At 41.6% G+C, this 12,292-nt stretch overlaps 1 protein-coding gene and 1 pseudogene across 1 annotated transcript in view; one reads left to right on the top strand and one right to left on the bottom strand.

Moving 5' to 3' along the window:
- Window positions 1-12,292, top strand: part of LOC113177341 (uncharacterized) — a 339,679-nt gene that overhangs the window by 80,179 nt on the left and 247,208 nt on the right.
- Window positions 4,262-5,225, bottom strand: LOC144249126 (olfactory receptor 2T29-like; annotated as a pseudogene).

Here is a 12,292-nt window from a genome sequence, read left to right as displayed (position 1 = left end):
GTGTGTGTGTGTATGAAAAGCATCACTTCCTCTGTGTCCTGGAAGCCTGGAATGAGTCCTCCTCAGAAGTCCACCTCACTCTCTTATTTCCCTGCTTGTGCTCTTTGTTTCCTGTCATTCACTGGACATCTAGATCATTGTAATTTAGAATTTAATTTTAGTCTATTTGTTTTTATTTCAACCACTGACATGCAAATTATTGAGAAGTCTCAAAGCACAAACTGTTTCATTGAAAATTTAAATGTTTACTGTAATATATTCACCCAGATAAAAATCATGCTTTAAATGTTAAGAGTGGAGGTGTAGTTCAGGGATTATGGCTCCTGCTGAGCATGCATGAATCCCTGAGTTCAATAACTAGCTATGCAGTAAAATGAAATAAATTCTATCCTGCCTACAAACTACAAGTGTTTCAAACATCTGTTCATTGTACACCTGTTGTAGCAGCTACAATGAAACAGAGAAAGAAGAAGCAAGATCTTTCAACATCTATTTTTAACAGTGCCCTCTCAAAATTTGCAGTGAAATCCTTCTCAACATTTTATCTATGTATGTCTGAAACAATGCTTATCATTCACCCTTATATGGAGGTCTTGTGACAGCCTGGGTCCACACACACACACACTGTTGGCCAGGCTGCCTCCTGAGCTGCACCTACCTGTGACCTGCAGAGCTTCAGCCTGTTGATGGCTTATCCTGCCTCCTTTCCCCCTGGTTTCCTGCAACACTGTGGGATTTAGCCCTGGTGTCCTCTTAAGTGTGGGAGAAACTAAGAAACTGGGACTTTTCTCCCTGTCTGGAGATGGTCCGTGGCAACTGAAGCACCTGGGCACAACAGGAACCCTGTTGGCTCCAGGCTCCAGCATCCAGAAGGCATTTTGTGTTCCAGCAGCACTACAGGACTTGGGCTCCTGGGTCGCTATGGCATCCTGCCTGTGGCTGGGCGTAGACTCAGTAGAGAGCACACAGCAGATACAGAGGGAGGAATGGGGTCCTTATCTGACAGGCTCCCTTCTGCTCCACCAGCCTCACTTAGGTCATGGCCACTTTGAATCCAAGTCCTTGCATGAAGTCTCTTCAGCTTGAAATTTGGGATGTTTTCTTTTATTAAACTGATTTAATGTGGTTACTATGTATCAGGTGATTTAAACAGGAATGTAGTCCTTTCCTAAAGGTGCAGTATTTCCATGCTCAAAGCCATCGATTATAAACTGAGGTGAAATAAAAATGCTTTTGCAGAAATCACTCTCTTAAAAACATCAACCAGTTGCACAGTTTATTTTGTAAAGTAATTCTCTCCAAGGAATAGTCATCCAAACATTTTGATATATAGCAATAAGTTGCTTTCTGTTAACCACCAAATCATGCTACAACATTCAGCTGAAATATGGTATTTCTACACCACCTGGAGTATGGTATTTTTCCACCTATTAAATTTGTTAGAGTCATATTTGACTTGCATTTCTTGCTTACTAATATATTTATATGATTTTTCATGTTTTTCCATATAACTACCACTTTATGGAAGAACTATGTTCTTTGCACTTTTTTTCTAGTGAAATCTTTTCTTAATAAATATACAGTGATATACAATGGTTTATATATTCAAAACAGTAACTGAGTAGTATGGATGACAACATTTAATTTCAGTGGTTATTTTCATCAGAATTTTATAAACTTTGTGTTTATTTTGACAAATTTAATGATTCCTTTCAATGTGTTTCTGTAGGGAAACTCTTTGCACATTTTGGGATCTTCTAAATCATCCCCTTTCAAATTTCTATTGAATGAAGTTGATGGTTTTTTGTTTGTTTCTTTGTTTTGTTTTTTGCTTTTGTACAGTTAACTACTGAGACAGCAATAATTTATTTGGGTTTCACTAAGCTGGGGACTGTTGTCATGGCCCCTTTCACATACCTATGAACTTCCAAAGTTAAATATACTTTTTAATAACTCATTCATTCAAAAAATTTGGTCAATAACTTATAGCTATTTATTCCAATACAGTGTATTCCAGCCACTAGATTTGGTTTACTTAGTGAAGAGAAGAATCTGCATGCCAATCCAATAGCAGACACAGCCAATAAGCTGAGGAATATGTAATGTAATTTCATGGGTTCATAACTACAGTAAATGGCATTGTTTACAGAAATAAAAAGTAGTGTCCTAAAAACAATAGGGATGCCCTGAATTCTCCAAATAGCCAAAGCAGCCTTGATGAGAAGAACAGGGCTGGAGCGTCTGTAATGCTCCATTTCAAGTGATTTTTACTACAATAATAAAACCACAGCACTGTCCTAAGTACAGAAGTGTGTATCAATGGAATTAAGAGCCCCCAAACTCACCTACTCATGGGTAGGCTATCAGTCGTTCATGAGGGTCCCAGGGATGAGGAGTGGGATAGAAGAGTCAGTTCAGTGAATGGCTCAGCAGAAGCTGGACATCATCCTCAGGAGAACAGAAGTAAGTCCTTTTTACTCCACAAACACAATTTAAATCAAGTAGAATAAGGCTTAGGTGTAAAACATGAAATTTTAATCTCTAAATAAATAACAAAGGAAAACAGTCCTTCACATAGTCTTGACAATGATATTCCGGACAACACCAGAGAACACAATCTACAACATGTAAAAATTAAAATGAATGAATACAAGATGCTAGAAAGTTTCTGCACAGCAAAGAAAGACATCAACCAGATGCACAGGCAGCCTACCCAACAGAAAACAATATTGGTGAACTGTATACCACATGAGGGGTTAAAATCCACACTACAAGAGCAACTCAAGCAACATGACAGCAAAAATCAAATAATTCAAGTAAAAAATAGGCATTTCTCTGAATTGGACAGACAAGTGGCCAAAGGTTATTGGAAAGCTGCTGAGCATCATGGGTCATCAGGAAGAGGGGATTAAAACCAGCTTGAGATACCAGGTCACACACGTCAGGGTGGTAATTGACAAAACCACAAAGTCAGGCATTGCAGAACATGTGGAGAACACAGAATGCTTGCACCCTGTGGAGGAATCATATATTCTGGCAGCTATAATTGAAAGCTGTCTGAGCCTTCGGCATCTACTAAAAATGGGACTGCTAAGGGACTTGGTGATTCCATTTCTGGGTCTGTATCCAAAGGTAGTGAAATAAGCTCCTCAAGAACATGATCTCAATCTTTATTGTGCTGGTGTCCAGAGGAGGCAAGACATGGAAGCCACTTCTTTTATGGCAGAGGTGGATAGATGAGGAAGACTTGGCATGTAGCTGTCTATATCTATAGTCATATAAACATATAGAATGGGTGCCACTCAGTCCGCAGAAGGAGATACTGCCACTGAGATATCACGGGTGGAGAACTCCAGGCCAAGTAAATGAAGGCAGATACAGAAAAACCAGCTGAGCATGGCCTCAGGTCTATGTGGAATCTAAGTAGGAGGAACAGATGCAGAGAGAATGTGGTGGTCGCCAAGGGCTCGGGTGGTAGGGACATTATGACAGGGAGGACAAGTTTTCAGTTACAATGCAAATACATCTGGAATTATAAAACATAGCACAAGGATTTTGGTTAAGAGTACCATGTGGTATGTGTGAAATTTTTCATGAGAGCGTATGTGAACTGAGCTCAGTGCAAAGATGTGAGTAAAGATGTGAGGTAATGAATGTGTGAGTTCACTCATTCCAGTAATCACATTCAGCATATCAAATTCTACAACTTTACATTTTATACCTACATATATACAAGTTTTTCTCTTCATTCATACCTCTCTATATTTGATAAGAATCAGTGGACAATAGCTACACAGATTGAATCTTTGGTTATATAACTCTTCCATGGTTATATATTTATACAGCATTTCAAGTTTTCAGAGAATTAACAGGATAAATATTACTTCTACTAATTCCCATGTACCTTTAACTTCTACACACCTACGAGGAACCCTGAAACTCCTGTTGCTTTAAAGGATTATTTTCTGTCTGCACGTCATCAGTTGAACACTTTTGACCACATCCTCTAAATATCAACAATGTGTTTCCTAATAATACGATTTTTCCCCTAGAAGGAGAAAGTCCTTGTCAACTTAAGTATATAAGGTGGATCCAGGGGAGCTGCATAAAGACCCTGAATGCACAAGCAGGGGACACAGGAGGCTCACCCATAAGAGGAGCAAAGGGATGCAGCACTGTGGAGTAGGAGCCCAGGAGATGGCACCAGGAGATCTTCATCATCTGACGTGGAGAGAAGGAGAAACCATGGAACCCAAATCCCCTACTTTACTGTTTCCTGAAAGACAGGTCCCACATTTGACATTTTCCTCAGAGCCCCAGTGACATCCTTGTTCCTGAAACTGTAGATTAAGGAATTCAGCACAGGGGTGAGAATGGTGTAAAACACTGACAACACCATGTCCGTTTGAGGGGTGTGGTAGGAGCTGGGAAGCATGTAGTTGTAGACCGCAAAACAATAGAAGAGAATGACCACCATCATGTGTGAGGAGCAGGTGGCCAGGGCCTTCCTCCTGCCCTCTGCTGAGTTCATCCTGTGGAAGGTGAGGAGGATGCAGGAATAGGAGCCTGAAATGACTTTCACAGGAATGAGGATCATGAGGACACAGCACAGGTACATGAGTGTCTCATAGAGCGAGGTGTCTGAGCAGGAGAGCTTCATCACAGCAGGGACTTCACAGAAGAAGTGCTGGATCTCCCGGGATGTACAGAATGGGAAGGTCATGGTGACAGGTGTCAGCATGAAGGCATCCACTGATCCCAGGAACCAGCAGCCAGATGCCAGGAGGAGACACACCCTATGGTTAATTAGGACTGGATAGCGAAGTGGATGGCAGATGGTCATGTAGTGTTCATAGGCCATGGCTGCCAGAAGGAAAAACTCAGAATCTACTAGTGTCAAGTGGAGGAACATCTTTATCCCACATTCAGGGACTGAGATGGTACTCACACCTAGCACCTCATCCAGGAGCATCTTGGTCACAGTGATAGAGATGGACATCATGTCCATGAGGGACAGCTGGCTGATGAAGAAGTACATGGGGGTGTGGAGTTTGGAACTGGAGTGTATCAGAATGATCAGGACAACATTTCCAGACAAGGCCATCAGGAAAACCAGAAAAAATGACCATACAAAGCAGAGCTGGGTGTTGAGATTGCCTGAAGAGTTTCACCAGAATGAAATCTGCCCACCCTGTGTGGTTGGTCATCCAGGTGGTGATGTCCATGACGCTCCACTTTGGCTACCAAGAAAGCTTTGATTGAATGTTGTACAGATGGCTGATGTGACTTCTTAGCTGCCTCACACCTGTGCACCAACCTGATTGTGCCAACCAGAGGATGTTCCAGAGCCTGCAGATCCTAGCAGTTCAGATGATCTGTAGTAAACAATATTTTTTAAAAAGTATCTGAAAGCTTACCTGTGGGTGAAGTGAGTTGGTAACTTGTAGTGAGGTTTCAACAGTTCAAGTTCAGGAGCTTCCTGAAGAAAGTAGTTTGTTAATGACAAGTGCATATTTTAAGAATTATTGCTCAAAAATAGGGGATATTTGCATACAAGGGGAATCACTAATTTCTGAGTTTACATTATTCAAGTGTGGAATAAGTGTTAATGTTTCTGGTTTAACAATCTGGTTTTTGCTAGCATCCAAAGACTTTCAGATCTCTATGGTATATTTGAAATGTTTAAAAAGTTGCTGAGACATAATTTGTGGAATGCATGTTTAACATTTGAACCCCCAAAGCCTATAGGACCAGGACATGTGAGAGGTTCTGTGAGTCTGGGATGACTCTGCTGTTCTCTCCAGCACACTGCAGTCTTTACACAGGACCAAACCTTTTGAGACCGGAGGGGCACCCACCCATAAAGATCCAAGGTCATGACTGGTTTCCAACCTTGACTCTTGCTACCTCTGACCTCCCCTTCCTTGTCCACTCTGCCTGAGACATAATAAGAATGATACCTGACCCCAGGTGTGTTGAGTTTGAAGTAAGGCAAAGAAATGAAAGTTTCCTGAATTCTGACTTTCACAAATGAAGAAACAGGCATGCTGTTGATTGACATCTGCACTACCCACTCTTCAGAACCTGTCCTGGACCTGGCTGTCACTGCTATTGTGCTATGAGATACCACACTTCATTTCTGCAATTTGGGTACCTATTTATATCTCCAATACTTGATTTTTAAAATTGCATGAAAAAAGACATGCAAGTAAAGCTTGCAATCAACTTTAAAGGAAAGTATTTAGATTTGACAATTTTTGTGTTATTTACATAAAAGGAATAAACTTTAAATATATATTTATATAAGGCAAATATAAACAATGGTCTGAGATAGTTATCAGTTTGACCCTGACTAAACACAGCTTTGTGGAAAGGCTCCTCTGCTTCAGCACAGCCAGGGCTCCTCCTTGTTTATCTTCATGCTCTGTAATTTGCACTAAATCTCAGGTGGAGAACAAGCATTCAAGGATTACTGCTATTCACCAGAAAGGCTTTGGCTGTTTTGCCAACACCATCTGCTTTATCAATAGCCACAATCAATTTTCAAGGAAACTGAGAAACTGTGAGTTAACAAAACCACACAGACAGGTCTCGGAAGTAGGTCACATTTGTCTGCTCTGTTTTGATGCTCAGCCACCTCTCTGTAGATGTTAGACACTAAGGGTTTGTTAACCTGGCCTCTGCTTCAAGAGGTCATTCTACTTCACTACAGGGAAAACACCAACCAAAATATTTGACACAGGATTTTTAAATAGGGACAAAATAAGTAAAAAGGGCAATGAACGTATAATGTGCCCCACCTTTCTTAAGGAAATCAATAGTGGCTTTTTCTATGTTTTCTATTAAAGAGATTAGATCTTTCCAATCTTCTGCCTCTGAAAGCTTAACTGTTAAATTTGATTCTCTCTCAGCCTGAGGGTCTCATGTCTCTTCTCTCTAGAAAGGCTAGCAGTAGCTACAATTCAGAGATATTTTTATTTTAAGAAAGGAAAATTGAACACATTTTCTCCCTGGTAATATTTCCTAAAACCAGATGTGATAGTCCACTTTTGACAGCCCTTGCTGGGAGGCACTGAAGCAGTAGACACACTACACGGCTTCTGATGCTGTAGCCCTAGAGTGCACCATGACTGAGACCCACTGCAGAGGTGGACAGCAGGAGAGCTGCAGGCCCAGGGACAGAGATGGTAGGTGGGTAGGGGATAGTAGGTGGAGGACAGACAGAGGAGAGAGACATGATAGACAGATAGACTTTCTGTCCATGAAATCCTAACCTGTTGGCAGATGAAGGCTGAGCTCTTTGAAGAATTTGAGATCTTTCCCATGAACTGAAATCACACCTTCTGTCCTATCAACCTCTGTGGACAAAGTGGAACAAGGAATGGACACAAACAGCTACAGTGAAGACAGCGGCAGAATTTTCTGAGAGGACAGAGGAGAGACTGGGCTGTGTGGGAGAGGTTCTGCCACTGTTCCAGAGCTCTGAACCCTGAGAAAACACAGGACCAGGGATTCAGTCTGCTCTGCATCCTGGGCCTGTCCCACCTGCTCTCTTACTCTTCTCTAGGCACCTGAATATGTTTCATGGGAACAGCCTGATGCACTTTTAACTTGGGGAATTGGTGACAATTTTGGTAGACAAACACAGAGCCACCTTATTAGCCAGAAGCACCCAGGAATTGCTGACCACTTTCTGCCTTCCCCAGAGCCTCTGAGATCCTACTCTTCTTATTTCCTCCTAGTACAGACTGACAATTCAGGGTCTCAGGGTCTCTGCCTATCATCATACAAGTGATCCGAGGGAGGGCTGTGTCCCACACCAGGGTGCAGCCGAGAGCACCTCACTTCCTCAGTGTCCTTGGAAAGCAGTGTTCTCCCTCTGCCATGGATAGCTCGGGTCTGGTCCACCCACTGTGTGTGTCATCAGGGAAAAATGAACATGCTCAGGACACTTGTTTCTAGCATTGCTGCGACCTCAGGAGTCAACTCCATGTGAAGCAAGGACAGCCCTTCTCCCTTTGCAAAGTTGCAGTCTTGGGACAACTAATGCAGCTTTCTACCACCATCTGAAACATAAGAAGGAATATATACTCCAATGTGCAAAAATAATCCAAAATAAAAAAATAGTACTTAAGATGTTGCAGCAAATGAATTCTATATGAAAATTTGAAGATGAGAACACATTTCTATTTGTCAGAAAAAACAGGTGATAGAGAAAGATGAGGAAATGCCGAGAGGACCTAACAGAGAACCTCAAAAGCAGGTCAGCATTCCCTGAACAGCCATGGCCCTGAGCTCCAGGGCCACCTGCCTGGCTGAACTCACCTCAGAGGAGGATGCATCTCACCCAGATGGCCAGGGAGTGTGGCCTGTCTAAGTCACCAGGAAGAGGATGGTGTCGTCACACCTGGATTAGGATGTTCACAGGGGACTGGATGAGACATGTCTGTTCACAGATTCTCTGGGGCCTGGAGGACACTGCAGTTAGAGCTAAGGAAGCAGCAGAGCTCTCTGGGGCACAGCTCTGGGTCATCCTCATCATGTCCTGTCTCACTCTTTGTTCAACTCCAGACTTCACCAATGTTAATAGTCCTGTCCACTCTCACACTGTCTACAACGCCTGACCAGTGATATGTAGGAGCAGTTAGTCTGGATTGGTTTATCAAACACACCCTGTGTGAGTGAGTGTGTGTGTGTGTGTGTGTGTGTGTGTAAGAAAAACATCTCCTCCTCAGTGTCCTGGAAGCCTGGAAAGAGTACTCCTCACAGGTCCACCTCACTCTCTAAGGTCCCTGCTTGTGCTCCTTGTTTCCTGTCATTCATTGGCCATCTAGGTCATTGTAATTTAGAATTTAATTTTAAAGTATTTGTTTTTATTCCAACTACTGACATGAAAATTATTGAGAAGTCTCAAAACACAAACTGTTTCATTGAAAATTTAAATGTTTACTGTAATATATTCAACCAGATAAAAATCATGCTTTAAATGTTAAGAGTGGAGGTGTAGCTCAGGGATTATGGCTCCTGCTGAGCATGCATGAATCCCTGAGTTCAATAACTAGCTATGCAGTAAAATGAAATAAATCCTATCCTGCCTACAAACTACAAGTGCTTCAAATATCTGTTCAGTGTACACCTTTTGTAGCAGCTACAGTGAAATAGAGGAAGACGAAGCAAGATTCTTCATCTATTTTTCACTAGTTCCTTCTTAAAATTTGCAGTGAAATTTTTCTCAACTTTTTTTTTTAAATATATATCTGAAACAATGCCTATTATTCACCCTGACATGGAGGTCTTGTGACAACCTGGGTCCACACACAGATACACTGTTGGCCAGGCTGCCTCCTGAGCTGTACCTACCTGTGACCTGCGGCGATTCAGCCTGTTGATGGCTTATCCTGCCTCCTTTCCCCCTGGTTTCCTGCAACACTGTGGGATTTAGCCCTGGTGTCCTCTTAAGTGTGGGAGAAACTAAGAAACTGGGACTTTTCTCCCTGCTGGAGATGGTCCCTTGCAGCTGAAGCACCTGGGCACAACAGGAACCCTGTTGGCTCCAGGCTCCAGCATCCAAAAGGCATTTTGAGTTCTAGCAGCACTGCAGGACTTGGGCACTAGGTTGCTATGACGTCCTGCCTGTGTCTGGGCGTACAGTCTCCACACTCAGTAGAGATCGAACAGTAGATGCAGAGGGAGGAATGGGGTCCTTAGCTGACAGACTCCCTTCTGCTCCACCAGCCTCACTTAGGTCATGGCCACTTTGTGGCCAAATCCTTGCATGAAGTCTGTTCGGCTTGAAATTTGGGATGTTTTCTTTTATTAAGCTGATTTAATGTGGTTACTATGTATCAGGTGATTTAAACAGGAATGTAGTCATTTCTAAAGGTGCAGTATTTCTATGCTCAAATCCATCGATTATAAACTGAGCTGAAATAAAAATGCTTATGCAGAAAAACTCTCTTAAAAACATCAACCAGTTGCACAGTTTATTTTGTAAAGTAATTCCCTGCAGGGAATAGTCATCCAAACATTTTGATATATAGCAATAAGTTGCTTTCTGTTAACCACCAAATCATCCTAAAACATCCAGCTCGAATATGGTATTTCTACACCAGCCTGGAATATGGTGTTTTTCCAAATTAGTCTATTTGTTAGAGTTATCATATTTGACTTGCATTTCTTACTTACTAATATATCATATGATTTTCATGTTTCTCTATGTAAACACTACTTTATGGAATGAATATGTTCTTTGCACTTGTTTTTCTAGTGAAATCTTTTCTTCATAAATATACAGTGATATACAATGGTTTATATATTCAAATCAGTAACTGAGAAGTATGGACTATAACATTTAATTTCAGTGGTTATTTTCATCAGAATTTTCTAAAATTGTGTGTTTATTTTAACAAATTGAATGATTCCTTTCAGTGTGTTTCTGTTGGGAAAATCTTTACCCATTTTGGGATCTTCTAAAACATCCCCTTTTAAATTTCTATTGAATGAAGTTGAGTTTTTTGTTTGTTTGTTTCTTTGTTTTGTTTTTTGCTTTTGTACAGTTAACTACTGAGACAGCAATAATTTATTTGGGTTTCACTATGCTGGGGACTGTTGTCATGGCCCCTTTCACATACCTATGAACTTCCAAAGTTAAATATGCTTTTTAATAACTCATTCATTCAAAAAATTTGGTCAATAACTTATAGCTATTTATTCCAATACAGTGTATTCCAGCCACTAGATTTGGTTCACTCAGTTAAGAGAAGACTCTGCACGCCAATCCAATAGCAAATACAGGCAATAAACTGAGGGATATGTAATGTAATTTCATGGGTTCATAACTACAGAAAATTGCATTGTTTACAGAAATAAAAAGTAGTGTCCTAAAAACTATAGGGATGCCCTGAATTCTACAAAGAGCCAAAGCAGCCTTGATGAGAAGAACAAGGCTGGAGCCTCCGTAATGCTCCATTTCAAGTGATTTTTACTACAATAATAAAACCACAGCACTGTCCTAAGTACAGAAGTGTGTATCAATGGAATTAAGAGCCCCCAAACTCACCCACTCATGGGTAGGCTATCAGTTGTTGATGAGGGTCCCAGGGATGAGGAGTGGGATAGAAGAGTCAGTTCAGTGAATGGCTCAGCAGAAGCTGGACATCTTCCTCAGGAGAACAGAAGTAAGTCCTTTTTACTCCACAAACACAATTTAAATCAAGTAGAATAAGGCTTAGGTGTAAAACATGAAATTTTAATCTCTAAATAAATAACAAAGGAAAACTTTCCTTCACATGGTCTTGACAATGATATTCTGGACAACTCCAGAAAACAGAATCTACAACATGTAAAAATTAAAAGAATGAATACAAGATGCTACAAAGCTTCTGCACAGCAAAGAAAGACATCAACCAGATGCACAGGCAGCCTACCCAACAGAAAACAATCTTGGCCTACTGTATACCACATGAGGGGTTAAAATCCACACTACAAGAGCAACTCAAGCAACATGACAGCAGAAATCAAATAATTCAATTAAAAAATGGGAATTATTCTGAATTGGAAGACAAGTGGCCAAAGGTTATTGGAAAGCTGCTGAGCATCATGGGTCATCAGGAAGAGGGGATTAAAACCAGCTTGAGATACCAGGTCACACACGTCAGGGTGGTTATTGAAAAAACCACAAAGTCAGGCATTGCAGAACATATGGAGAACACAGAATGCTTGCACCCTGTGGAGGAATCGTATATTCTGGCAGCTATAATTGAAAGCTGCCTGAGCCTTCAACATCTACTAAAAATGGGAGTGCTAAGGGACTTGGTGATCACATTTCTGAGTTTGTATCCAAAGGTAGTGAAATAAGCTCCTCAAGAACATGTTCTCCATGTTTATTGTGCTGGTGTCCAGAGGAGGCAAGACATGGAAGCCAACTTCTTGTCTGGCAGAGGTGGATACATGAGGAAGACGTGGCATGTAGGTGTCTATACCTATAGGCATATAGACATATAGAATGGGTGCCACTCAGTCTGAAGAAAGAGATACTGTCACTGAGATCCCATGGATGGAGAATTCCAGGCCAAGTAAATGAAGGCAGATCCAGAAATACCAGCTGTGCACGGCCTCAGGGCTACGTGGAATCTAAGTAGGAGGGACTCAGATGGGACCACACACAGTGGCCGTGGACTCCCACCTACTTGATTGACATGGGGTTGATGCCTAAGGTCAGGTATTCCAGGGCAGAGGGGGCTCAGGCCTCCTGGGCAGCTGCCCCACTTTCTCCTCAGGGATCCTGACTGGG

The sequence above is a fragment of the Urocitellus parryii genome, chromosome 11 (assembly GCF_045843805.1).
Source record: "Urocitellus parryii isolate mUroPar1 chromosome 11, mUroPar1.hap1, whole genome shotgun sequence".
Taxonomy (NCBI): Eukaryota; Metazoa; Chordata; class Mammalia; order Rodentia; family Sciuridae; genus Urocitellus; species Urocitellus parryii.
This window is presented reverse-complemented; position numbering and strand designations above follow the sequence as displayed.